This window comes from Lycorma delicatula, chromosome 4, assembly GCF_047948215.1.
Source record: "Lycorma delicatula isolate Av1 chromosome 4, ASM4794821v1, whole genome shotgun sequence".
NCBI lineage: Eukaryota > Metazoa > Arthropoda > Insecta > Hemiptera > Fulgoridae > Lycorma > Lycorma delicatula.
Window position 1 is genome coordinate 88,991,809 of NC_134458.1, and position 11,756 is coordinate 89,003,564.

Below are 11,756 nucleotides of genomic sequence, written 5' to 3' on the forward strand. Positions count from 1 at the left end.
AGGAATTAAGGGTAGGGGATTATTTACTGAAAGGTGAATTGCAAGATGAGGCAAACAAATCTGTGAACAAACAATGATGTTTTCAAGGATTTGCAGGAAATTGGTGCTTTTCCAACCCACAGTTCTTTAGAAAGTCAGAGTGATTTTTATCTAGGATGAGAACGCAGATTATAAATTGTAAACTATGTCAAATATGTACTGCAATAGATATGTTTACCTCCAGATACCAAAAAAGCCACCTGGAACAGGTTCAGGCTTCTGTAAGGAAAATTCCCACACAAGTATGTGGCATGAGAAGTTTCCAAATAAGTTATAATCCATTCAGTCAGACTCCCACTAAAGGGTTGTTGTTGTTTGCACAATCATTAAGCTTGTGCACTTTCTAGTCAATGTAATTCTATCCATTTAAAAAATAAAACAAAATTTGTCTTATAATTAATCTTCAAAAGAATTTATCATGTCAAACTTCAGTTGCACGAAACATCAACAACAGTTAATTATACATCAGTTATTCTTCTTTTTTTTTAAATCAATTATACATCATTTATCCTTTATTTTTTAAATGCACTTTTTCTGCAAAATTTCCAAATTTTCTTGTATTATTAATATTATTGTGATGGTATAATGCAAAGATGGACAAATATTATCTTTGAATACTCATACTTTGAACATTAAAAAGTGTTTAAGATTTGATTTATCAACTGTAATACCTGTGTATAAAATTGTAGTATCTCAAATATCAAATTTCTTACCCAATGCACTGAATATTGTTCTCAAAGAATATAAAAAATTCAGTTTAAAATAACATGATTCAATATAATGAAAGTTTAAAATTGAAATAACCTTGTTACTTAGTCAAAGGTTAACATATAATATCTTGAATTGCATGTTTTTTTTTCCGGATTAATTACATTTCAACTTTACAAAAAGTAACCTACTTTAAAATTTTTAACTTTTATTTTGACTTGTAATTAAAAAACTTCAGGGTTTCTTCAATATAAAATATGAGTTAAGAAGTAAGAATATCTTTCTTAAATATTATATACTGCTAAGGTGAAGTCATTAATTTCTACAATATTATGACTTAAAATACAGTCATATATACCGGATGTCCAGAAAAGCAGTCCAGGTTTTTAAGAGTTAACCCACCGGGTTGGTGTGGTGGTGAACGTATCTTCCCAAATCAGCGGATTTGGAAGTCAAGAGTTCCAGCAATCAAGTCCTAGTAAAGTCAGTTATTTTTACACAGATTTGAATACTAGATCGTGGATACCGGTGTTCTTTGGTGGTTGGATTTCAATTAACTACACATCTCAGGAATGGTCGAACTGAGACTGTACAAGACTACACTTCATTTACACTAATACTTATCCTCATTCATCCTCTGAAGTATTATCTGAATGGTAATTACCGGAGGCTAAACAGGAAAAAGAAAGGTAAAAGAGATTAATTTTTTATCTTGCAGCACTCGACAGTGTTTTATGAGTAATCTTGAATCAACAACAATTAAATTTTAGTTCACACATTCTCCATTAGATAGCAGCTGAATTTGTTGCTCAGGGTATGTTGTTATGCGCTTGGGCTTCAGTACTATGATGTTGCCACAAGAGAAGAAAGCACTGTGCATGTACTGGTTTACAGAAACAAAATCAATGATTGTCATACAAGCAAATTATTCTTGAGTGTATCATAGAAATTCTGTTGGTGACAATGCATATGTTAGTGGTGTGATCAGTTTTTGGAAACTGGAAGAGTTTTGAAAGGCACTCACAAGGTGGGCTGAAAACCCAAAAAATTTGACAGTCTTTCCAACAAGTCCAAAACATTCAGTTCGTAATGTTAGTTGGTAACCAAATATTTCTAAAACACTGTCCATGATGTTCACAAACCATTGAAACGTTGTGCCTATAGACTGCAGCTACACTATGAAATTAGACCTAATGATAAGCAACAAAGAATTCAGTTTTTAACAGCCACATTGGATTTCTTTTCTGCTGTGAAGATTACTTGCAGCACATTTTATTTTCTGATGAAGAAACATTTATGTTCATGAAGTCAAGATTTGCCTTATTTGTTGATTTTGGAGCTCAGATAATTGGTGGAATTCTTCCACAACTGTTTGAAAATGAATGTCTGGTATGGTATCATGCTTAATCAAATTTTTGGGCCATTTCTTTTCCATGAGTAAACAATTCCAGGCATAGTATGCTTTGACATATTACAGAACTTTGTGTTTCTGCAGAGTGGCTAATTTTCCAACAGGATGGAGCCCCTCCACGTCATTCAGAAGAAGGCTGAATAGGCAGAGAAGCTCATTGCTCGACCACTGTGTGAAGTGCTAATTTGATACTGATAGATTTCTTCTTTTGGGGCTATCTAAAAGATATACAAAAAAAATCCAGTCACTTGACTGCCTGTGTGAAAAACAGCATCCTTGGAAGCGATTCCTGCAGATATGCTGGTAAGAATGTTTTATGAGGTGGTTTATTGGTTTGATATCTGCAGGGCTATAAACGGTGCTCATATTGCATTACTTAAGAGGAAAAAAAAACATCAGACTTTATACTTTCATATAATAGAATACGTTCATTTGTAATTCTAAATGTAATAAAGTAAATTTATTTAAAACCATGGGGTTCTTTTTTTTTCTGACACGTGTTTTATATATATTTATATAAAAACATTTTTAGTTAAAAACTTAATAAAATGCTATCTAACAGTTGGCAATAATGACAATAGAACAAAGGAAAATAATGACGTTTTAAATATTACATTATTCCAGTACTGGACAGCAGAATATTCGTCTATAATGAATATTAAAATTCGTTCATAATATATTTTCAAAAAACAATTTTGACAAATTAACAAATCATAAATAAATAAATATGTTTTAATATAATTATAGAATTTAATAACTGAAGATGCAAGATCCCTTGAAAATCGATTCTTGGAATTAATATGGTAAGTTTATCTTATCTATTTACAATGTTTTGGTGGTTTACTTTTTATTTAATGTGTATATACTTATATATTAATTATTTTACTGAAATTAATTTGTTTAACATTGATATTATTCCTCTGTACTGTTAATTCATACTTTAAATTCTATTAATATATACTACCTAGTACAGAATAATGACATAAGATATCTTCTTACCTTAACTTTATCATGAAAGCACTTTCATGGAATCCTCATCCTTACTCTTGATTAAAATATTTGATTAAATTGCATATTAAAATTATTACAATTATGAAAATTACATATTAATTTATTAATATGCAATACATACGTATTTATAATTATTAATTAAATATTTCAATCATGTCTGAAAATGCAGGATCCCGCAAAAATACTTTCATGCTAAAATTAAGGTTAAGATATGTCTTATCTCGCTATTCTTTACTAGGTGGTTTATGTTAATAGAATTAAAAATATATATATATATATATTTATAAGTTACAAATGTAAGATTGTTAATAACAATTTTTGTTTTTTGAATGTTTGAGATGTAGTTTTTAAAATTCAAGAATATATATTCATGCCATGACTTCTATCTGAATAAAAATTATGTTTGGTCAAGTCTGAGGATCAATAGCTCTCAAATGAATCAACAGATTTTTATGTTTTATGCACCAACTTTTATTAGCCCTTTCAGTTTTACATTTAATGATTGTCTTCAAATGTTTTTTTCCTTTTGTGAGGTTTTTTTTTTGAATTTAAAATAGTACCAAATTTCGAGTGTATATTAAAAAGATCTTGCTTTCTTTAACAAATTTAACTGATAAATTCTGCAACAGAATTCTTTCAAATTTTAAATGATGCTTGTCTTTTTTTTTCTTCTTTTTTTTAAGATTGCCAAATTTTAAAATGTATCTTTTATAATTTTCTATTTTTTACAAACTCCTGCTAACTTTGCTGTTACAAATCCGCAAGATACACTACACAATTTAATTTATTCATTATGAATACAGGTTAATTCTCCTGAAATTAGGTTCTTTTTGTGAAGGCAACCACTTGATGTAGAATTGAATGACTTAAGCTGGTGTGTCAAACAAAAACATGGCAATTTATCTCAGAGTAACTAATCCTCATATTTGACTGTATATATTATTTGTTCAATAGTAGTATATCTTTATTCAATATTAGAAATGAAGAAAAAGACCAGTTTTTATTAAAAGATAATTTTTTATGTATAAAAAATGGCCCCTGTCTGGTATGAAAATGTTCAGGAAGAAGACTGCCTGAGAGGTTGCATCATTTTTCTCACAGAATGACTAGCCCAGCTAGAAACAGATTCTTGTTGAGAATAATGGGAAATACTGTGTGTTTCATACAACTTTTTTTTTTTGTAACTGATATATGTTAGCATACAGATGGTATTTAGCATTGCCTTTCACTGCCACAACATTTTACTATCACATTCAACATATTAATACACATCATTTTTAATTCTCTTAACAAAAGATGATCGATTCATCGATCATTTACATTTTACCTCATAACCCTGTTCAAGGGGTACTGTTAGTGCTTGGTGTTACTGTACCATTTAGTATGTTAATGTTTTGTTACAGAAATTTCAGAAAGAATAAAATATAGTCAATACTTTCCAGTTTATTAAAAATTTTTGTTTAATCTTTTATTTATTTATTTTTTAGGTGGAGGTGAAATACTGAAGTCTGATACATCACCCACCTGAATGTGAAGAATTTTTTTTCAGTGTTTTTTATTTATTTTAATTTTCGTTGTTTGGGAAACCATATTCAATTATATCAAAACTTATTCTATAAACAATGTATTTGTTATTACATTTTTTGTTTTGGTCTTGTATCCATATTGGATAATTATTTTGTTACATGAAGGTGTACATCAAATGCCAGTGTTATATAATTATATATATAAAAATTCATCTATCGGCTGTATTAAAGTCATTGAAATAGGACAATTATAATTATATTGATAATAAAAAATTAAAAAATCCTGTGACATATTGTGATATATATATATATATATGATATATATATATGTGTGTAAATTGAGGGTTATGTTATTCAGAAGTCTAATACAGTGTATAATAACTAATTCTAGGTGTAATTTATTATATAAGTTACTCTTCTTCCGCAATGTTTTTTCTTGGTTTATTTTGGTGGTTAAAAAAAATTGTAAACTAAAAATTTTTTCTTTTTAAGAAGAAACATTTATTAGGTAAAATTAAATTATAATTAGGTAAATTTCAAGTTCTTATTTGCATCTTTTAGCATAGTCATTTAATTTATTTGCTTATACTATGTGATGTAATAAAATAAATTTTTTTATTTGCTTAGATTTTCTTTTTTCAAAATATTAGTTATATGATAGTTTACTAATATGTGACTATGTCTAACTTATGTTAACGTTTATGATTAAATAATCAACTTTTCTTTTTTTTGTAGGAACAACTGTTTAGGACGTGATAGTTTATAATTATGTGTAACTTTACTTTAAAATTTTATTTATAATTAGTAAATGTTAGTTAATTATTATTAGTTTTATGTTCATAAATTGCCTAATGTTTTAGATATCATTTTCCATAATGATATTTTTATCTGAAATTTTTATATTTGTAAGCATTTGAAAAGAAAATATGTTTACTAAAAATTTTTGTTCTATTATTTTCATATGTGCAAATGCTAGTTGATAAACATCTTAAATATTTTTGTCAACATTAGTTCCCGTGTAATTTCCTTGTCTTCGAAATATCGTATGCCTTGATATTTATTCTGCCATATATATTTGTACAAAATCAATTTATTATTATTACTGATAAAATGTAAAATAATCCTTTTTAAAATTTTTTGTGGACAATTATGAGCATGTACGTGCATTTTTATTGTTTGTACTGTATAAAATTTTTATTATTTCTTATATCTTATAAATGTAGTGATTTTGCTCATCAAGATTTAAAATTTTTAAAAGTTTACGTTAACTAATAGTTTTATTTTAAATTGGTTCTGTATCATTAGTGTTATGTTAATACTGGATGTTTAAAAGATTTGTTTTTGTTTCTTTTTTCATTTTATTTACTTCAAAATTTATATGTGTTACGCATAATATTTCTATTAAATATTATTTCTTTAAATTAAATTTTTGTTTTTATTTGCACAAACCATCAATTTAATTTATTGCCATCTCATTTTTTCTGTTTTTGTTTATTTTCCGTGTGTGTGAATACATTTTATGTATATAGTGTTAGTCTTGTGTGTGGTAGGTAAAATTGCTTATTACATAGATTAGTAACAAGTTTGGTAACTTTTTATTGTTTACAAGTATTTGCATGATTTATTTTACTTTTATGCATGGAATACTGATTAAATATTGCGTTATTGAAAGAGGATTTTTAAACATTTTTTTAGATATTTTCAAATTTTAACCTGTAAGGTTACAACTGTAAACATAATTACAGTTTTCTATTTCGACTGGAAGAAAGGTAAACAATAAAAAAGCTAAAGATCCCACTTAACTTGGTGAGATCAATTTATTTCATAGTAAAAAAATTTGAAAATATGATTTGATATAATAGATACAAATTCTGACAAATATGAAAAATTCTCACCGTGAAAAATCATTCAGGACCTTTCTTTTCTCAATTTTTTTAATATAATTTCATATGGAAAATTAACAGAGAAAATTTACTTTTGTTTAATATAATTCCTGTAGGATCGGTATAGTTCCTCAAACTTTTTTTTTATGCATAGAATGAGTCTTTAGAAAATGAGTCTTTCAAAAATAGAAAGGGATTTATTATGTTGAACTTGTCTTAAACTGTGTGAAACCATTAACACATTCCATGCAAGTATGGTAGTGCTTCCATGCAATGTTGAATGTGATTGACAGGTGTGGTAGTGCTACTGCATGAAATACTTTGCAACGTCCAGATGAACTTTGTAACATCTTAATCAAAAACTATTATGCCCTAAAAATGGAATCTTTTTCTAAAAATTACAAATTCCATATCAAAGTTATTTTTAATTATACTGTGGCAAGTTTAAGATATAAATTTATTATTTTGCAATGTTTTATTTTACATGTAGTAGTAAACCCATCACTGGAATTGTTCTTGTTTACTTATGTGTCAGATTTGATTGAATTTCTTGCACTTCGCATTTAAATAAAATAATAAAGAATATATACAGATAAATGAAGTACAGTTGCGTATAGAACTAAAAGAAGTAGTTTTGCAAATTTAGTGAAACCTAAAATAAGCTTATGGATAAATGTAAACAATATATTAAAACAAAATTTTGGTGTATTGCAAAATGAAATTTCAGTTTTTTTTCCCAGTGTTTTAAGTTGTATATTTTTTAGTTTTTTAAATAATGTAATTACAAGTATAAATCTAAAATTGTACTGTTCAGTATAAATCATATTACATGTCTTAGATATAAATATATTTGTTTTAAAATTTGTAATTTATATTTAAAAACTAAATATATCACAATTAATATTTTAGAAAAGAGAAAAATGACTCTTTTGCATAAACAATTCTGCCTGACACCAATTGCACCAAACACTGAAATGCTACATCATAATGGTTATAAAAGAAAATGGGACAGAGGAATTTTCTTTTAAAAATCCATGATTTTGTAGAATATTTAGGTTATAAAAATCCACCCCCAAGCAATAGTAGTTAACATAGCTGAAGAATGGAAATATTTGGGAATTGTTGAAGGATGTCAGTTAGTTCAATAGACTCCCTTGAAATTCAATCAAACTGGCAGCTGCACACAATTTACATTTCTGAACCTGATATATAAGTGCTATAATCATACACCCAAAAACCAGAAACCATTAAACATTCATGCTGGTTTTACAAGTGTGCTACTGTCATTGCAAAAGACCAAACAATATTTGATTAAGAAAAATGAAACTGCAAATAACTTGTTACATTTGTTTGATAATATTTATCTGTAACATTAAAATTTGAATTTTTGGACCCAGAATTTGATCAGCCTTCAAATTAAAAAAATTAAATATAATAAACTTAATGTAAGCTCAAAACAAATAATGAAGTAAATAAAAATTTCTTCAAAATTTAAAAGCTAAAAATGTTTTTTTAGAGAAAATGCAATAAAACGTGTACAAAAGTTAAAACAATTAGCACCATTAAAAAAGAATATTGTTAACTAAGGATGAGTCACAAACATATTTTATCTCATTTAAATTTAAATTATCTAATATTTTATCTTATTTTTCCCTCCATTGTTTTTTTTTTTTAATTGCAAGTACACTAAATTTGTTGCATGTTAATTCATCATTATCATTTTAGTTAATAGTATAAATTATTAATAATTTAGCTACATGAACAGAAGATTTTTCCCCTGTATTCCAGACTCCATTATTATACTACACCTGATAGCACCTTCAGGACAAAATCTCAAATATCAGCGTTTACACTAATCCTGCAGATATTGTGTTGTGGTTATAGAGAAAATCATACCATGATGTAGTTTAAAAAATTAAACTTACAATCTTTATTGGTTTACAAGTTTTGAGGATTTTATTAAATTAATAAGTATTTTACTTAGTGCCTGTGTTTGGTTATGATCATTGTCTGAACTTAAACCTCTTTAGTAATTTTTTGAGCCATGGAATGATCAGTGTATGTCTGGGGCTAAAACCCTTTTATGGGTACCATGCTAAAATAGTGACATGGTACTACGGTTATATATTACCCACAGTTTTGCAGTATATGCAAAACCCACTTATGTGTAGAGTAGAAAAAAGCATGAAGTTTGACTTCCTACTTAACCGTATGTTTTGGTTTTCTGGAAATCATTGAATTAGGTACCTCATCCATTAGTTGTAAAGTGCACTGTGCCAATCTTAGATAAGAAGCCAAGTCCCTGTAAACCAAACAGTTTCCACATTCATATTATGAGCCTCCCCAGCTTATTTATGCTTGTTTTTCTAAATTTCAGTTTGTAAGATCTAAGAATGAACTAAGATCTATCAACAATAAATAAAATAAATATTATGTTCATGTGTTTAAAATAGATAAATATTTTCTATGTTCAAAAAAATCCATTGTAAACCTTTTTTGTTAGGTTTTCATTGATTTTATATTTTAATGAAAGAATTGTCATCTAAAAGTGAAAAATTTAAAACTGCCTGTCTTAATTCAGTTCCCAATTAATGCTACGATCAAACCTTATATGCATTTAAGATCCACTAAGATAATTCAAGAAATGTTTTCAAAGTTTAATAATGTCATTACAAGTACAGCAAAGAACAGCAGACAAGGTTTAGTTTAAAAATAGCACACTACAGGATGCAAAACAGGATAGGTTTACAAAAATTAATGTGAGTAAAATTTTTTTACTCAAAGTTAGTTATTTATGCAGGCACGTGGACTATGCATACATGCAACCTGCTGACCAAGCACATATGCGTGGTAGTACAGTGGGTTTTCTATCTCTACTGGTGGAGGTCAGCATGTTACTGTTGAGTTGGCATCATATGTTAGTGCATCAGAAACGTTTATATTTTGTTACTGTGCAGTTAGTAGTTATATTGAACCAACTATTTTTGGTGGAATGTTAAATTTGTGTGAACTTTCATAACTTTTGAAAGAGGATAGATTTTTAATAAATAGATCTATTTTATAAATATTTGTACATCAGTTAGTGTTGATTAGATAATTGTTTACTTTTATAATTATACATTGATTCTCTTATTTTAATTTTAAATTAATATTTTTTGGAGATTATCGATATCCTTTGTAATAAAGTATTTGTTACATAAATATATCTTTAATTTTATTATTAATCTTTTTATTTAAAAGATATATTTTTAAAGTTTTTATTTAAAACTTTAAAAATATACAATGTATTATATCATTTTGTGTTTAAAAGATAAATTGTATAGTTACTTGTATCAGATCTATTCTAAAATGTTCAGAGGAATTTATTTAAAAACTAATTTTCAGATCATAAACAAGTCAGATGATAGATGAAATCGGATGAAAATAAATTGTAAATTAATGTAACTATAAAAGTAAAATAAAAATTCTAAATCAATTATTGATGTATGGAATAAATTGAGGATTTATTGCATGTAAATTTAACACAGAATTTTTATAAGTAAACTCCACAAATGTAGGTCTCTCATTTTTATAAAACTAAGAAATCAATTATTTTATCTAATTAAAAGACTAAAAAATTAGTTAACATTAATTGCCAGCATGAACAAGTAAGAAATTTAGGAATACGGTCAGCCACGTGTGAGCAAGTGTTCTGCAAGGACAGTATAAATCAGTACATTTTTGTTTCCCTTGCACAGCATGGTCATGTTTTTCGGGTTTTTCAAATATTCTGTATTCCAAGACATATATATAAATATTGATAACCAGTATACTTAACTGAGTTAAAAACAAAAAAATAATTCAGCACGGAGGGTTAATAACCCTCTGTGCAATTCTCTATGCATGTAAATTTCTATAAAATTATTTTTTTTTTAATTTTGTAATTTTTGGGATCCTTTGTAAGATAATAGTTTAAAACTGGCTGTTTTAACATATTTTGTTTATTTTCTTTTGTGGTATATGGTAGGTTGTGCTATTTACATTTTAACAAAGCATAAAAACTAGAGAAGACTGACAAAAGTGACATGTTGACTCGTTCTCACTAGCTTCTCAAGAAAATTACTGATGATCAATTATGTTTATTGTTTTAATTTATGAGTGGTATAAAACAGTTTCATCTGTAAGAACTTGTCATCTGATAAAACAGTAGTACTTAAAATAATTGCCAGATGCACTAGACCATTTCAGGTGGAGAGAATGAGGGAAGGTGTGTTAGTTTGATAATTACACCATATGGCTAATATATATTGACAATTATTAAAATTGGTTTGTTGTTAAAGAATAATGATCCGGGTTATAGTAAAATGACATAGATCTGTTATTAAATAATTAATATAAAAAAATATTGATTTGTTCTCTTTATTATGGTTTTTTTCACATACAGTGAACAGTATATTTATCAATTGTGTATTGGATTCAGATATATTGTCCTTGTAAAAATGTTGAATTCTAAGCAGAAGAAAAAACTGAAATAAATTATATTTCTTTAATTTATTTTTGTTTCTTAACAACAGTTTTAAGTAGACATACTTAATTAACATATAACAATTCTTGAACTACACCTGTATAAATATTGATTGTTTGAATCTACCAGATAAGAAGGTGTTTATCTAAAAATGTTTAATGTAAACTTAATATCTTGAATCTAGTCTTGGATAAAAAAAGTCTTACAAGATCTGTAAAATATTACATTATTTAAAATGTTGAAATGCATTAAATAAATCTGAGCGACACTATTTAGGATCATCAAATTACTTGACCATACCTTACTATCTTTTTCTGTTTTCTTTAATTTTTTTTATGATTGATCTAACCTTGAAACTATATATTTTTTATTACTTACTTTTTTAGACTGCTGGTCAAGTCTGTTAACTACATTCCTGAATAATTTTACTGATCCGTAAAGTACATGTAATATCTTGATCTTGAGTAGTATAATGCTAAAAAAATAAAGGGTGTGATTGAGGATAAATGGTATTGACTATTATCACATTAATAAATTTATTCCAGATAATTAAGTAATACTGGATGTAGTTACCCTTTAGACCAGTTACTGTATGCTGGCATTTAGTGAAGATCAATTATATTAAAGGGTAAAGGGTTTTAATCAATTTTCATGGAAACTATTTAAAAACTTTC

At 27.0% G+C, this 11,756-nt stretch overlaps 1 protein-coding gene across 3 annotated transcripts in view; it reads left to right on the forward strand.

Moving 5' to 3' along the window:
* The window catches only part of LOC142323632 (eukaryotic translation initiation factor 4H-like), a 61,161-nt gene extending 55,040 nt beyond the window's left edge, over nt 1–6,121 (forward strand). For 2 of the 3 annotated variants that reach the window (XM_075363550.1, XM_075363552.1), the window contains exon 7: nt 4,657–6,121. The gene's annotated coding sequence lies outside the window, so the exon portion shown is untranslated. Of the gene's footprint in view, nt 1–2,905; nt 2,962–4,656 lie in introns of all 3 variants that reach the window. The other variant, XR_012756141.1, reaches the window with a different exon arrangement.
* The last annotated feature ends 5,635 nt before the right edge of the window (nt 6,122–11,756 follow it).